At 39.3% G+C, this 2,560-nt stretch overlaps 1 protein-coding gene across 1 annotated transcript in view; it reads right to left on the bottom strand.

Moving 5' to 3' along the window:
- The window catches only part of phf14 (PHD finger protein 14), a 29,160-nt gene that overhangs the window by 11,505 nt on the left and 15,095 nt on the right, over window positions 1–2,560 (bottom strand). The gene's annotated exons all lie outside the window — the stretch shown is intronic.

Genomic DNA, 2,560 nt, shown 5'->3' with positions numbered 1-2,560 from the left:
TTTAGATTTCAGTATTTAGAAATAAAGCAATTTGTTAGATACTAGGGCTGGGCAATTGGGCTGACAGCAGCCGGTTGGACAATTTTAACATATGATATAAAAACCCTGCATTCTAGGGGGTTATTATAGTCAAAAACAAGGTGCGAAGTTAATTGAAATAAACAATATCGTCTACTAACAAAATAAAATAAAAACATACCCAAGATTTCTCTAATTTTAATCTTTATCAATTTGGTCAAATCTGTCAACACAACAAGCATGAGAAGGCATTGATGTAAATGTTTATTGAGCCTGGAATGTCTACATGACTGAGTTAATGTTTGTACTGTAATGCCTATTCTGACAAATATCCCCATATTTATATATAAACTAAGACTAATTATGAAACTAATAAAAGCTCTAATAAAACTACACACTTTCAAACAAATACAACTCAAATTAACTAACTGAAACTAAACTGACTTGAAAACAAAATCAGTGATACACACTTGTGTGTATCACTGATGTGTGTGTATCATTCAAAGCTCCAACCCTGAAACCTTTTAGGAAACATACTGAGTGGAGATGACGGTCATCACTGTGTTTTGGAGTTGTTGATGGATCCTTTATGAACAGCACTCCACTACACTCAGTATTTCAGCCCCAAAAGGAAAACTGAGGTAAACGTCCCCAGTTCCTGGAATTGTTTCAGCATCCAGTCTATACCCAAACCTTATCAGAGCTCCTGCACAGCCCCATTAGATAATGCTGATATTTACTGTATCAAGTCAAAGATAGACGTGGGAATGGATTTTCCACAAACAAGCAGCTTGTGCCTCCACTGTTAGTTGTACAAAAGAGCACAGCACCCTGTAGTCTCTGCGGCTTTCTGTAATTAGCTACGACTCTGCATCCACACACTTTTATCATTCAGTGATTCCTAATTTTCACCCAATAAACCAAAAGAGCTTTGTACATGAAATTAATGCTAAAATGAATGACTCCAGATTGTGTTACACAAACACAAAATATAGTAAGCGCAGCCCCATCTCTTCGTTTCTTTAATTTGCTCAAGAAAGAGAAAAAGCCTCTCCCGTTTTCATCAAACGTTGGAAGGAGTAGTCTGGTAGGCAAGAGAATATCTTAGAGCTATCGTGTGTGGAAAAACAGATGCACTAAAACATCCTCTCCAGATAAGGAACCGCAGCAGTGGAGAGAAGCAACTGTGACATTTCCACCATCTCAGCATCCGTCATCTGATAATCCTGCTGCCACCGACTGGCCTCAAATGTCAGGACTAATATGAATAAACAAACTGTGGATACTAATGTGTTACAGCACCTAGCAGACAAAGAATGAACGCGAAAAGCAATCCAAGTTCATACTCACAATGAAGATGAATGATGTTACTGCATAACTATGATTGTCAAAGGGACTGATTCTTTTTAAGCATCAATTCTCTATTCATGCAATAACAGATCATTAAATTAGCGAAATAAAATGATAGCCGATGTATTCATCCAATCCCCCAACCCTATGTCATAGGTTACAGTATCCTAAACCTTATCCATCTCTCTTTTTTGCTCTTTTGGGTGCCCTGGTTCTGAAAGTGAAATTCCTGTTCATTTTTCCCACAGGCCTCACACAGGCATGAAACTCTCCTGAGAAAGATGAACAGCTGCATCAGAAAATATCTGGCTCTTTGATAAAAAAAAAAAAAGTCCAAGGTAGAAGCCTGTGTACAAAAAAAACTATGGTAAAGAAGTTAACTACTACGACAATAAAATTCCACCGGGAACAGCTTTATGATAGCAGTAACGCCAGAACGTTTTACAGCTGTAACAGGTGGACAAGGCTTACTCTTTTGAGAAAACTGAAAAAATCTGCAATTTTGGAGGGAATTGGCAACAATCGCTCTGTGTTTTGTTCTTAACTACACCAACAAAGAGTTCTGACTTAGCTAAGGCTCTAATTTGCTCTCTGCTGCTCCCTCTAAAATTTTTATTTTTAAATTACATTACATACATTTTGCGACTTACAGTAAACAAGCATTTTTGAGCTAGCTAACGTTGTAGCTCAGGTTCAGTCAAAGAGGATACCATTAATCACCATTAATCACATTTTTCAGGAGTTTTTACACAACAGCACTTGCTCACGAATATAATTACCAATAAGTCTAGTACTGACTGACTGACTAGTACTGACCTCTTAATGATGCAGGGTTCATGATGAAGTGTCATAGGTTCTTTATGACGCCGAAAAGATTGCTGTGTGCCATCTGGTTCCGTTATATTGGGGGAGAAGTGAGACGTCTTTACGGCCGATATCTCCAAAACTCAGTAACTCACACCAAAACTATCTAGATGGATATATAGCACTACAGGTAAGAGTAGGCCTGTAGCGATGTGTCGACGTCATCGGCGCGTCGACGTCAAAAATACGTTGACGTCAAATTTTTGCGTCTACGCTTCGCCACAGCTCGAGACACACACGTGGGAGACGTGGGGGTGTGTTGTGTGGCTTGGGCTCTGCGCACTTCGGTGGTGCTGGCTGGCTGTCTTGGCTCTCGGTTGGTGGCTAA

Source organism: Morone saxatilis, unplaced genomic scaffold (genome assembly GCF_004916995.1).
Source record: "Morone saxatilis isolate NCDOM2014 unplaced genomic scaffold, NCSU_SB_2.0 Contig9, whole genome shotgun sequence".
Lineage (NCBI taxonomy): Eukaryota > Metazoa > Chordata > Actinopteri > Moronidae > Morone > Morone saxatilis.
This window is presented reverse-complemented; position numbering and strand designations above follow the sequence as displayed.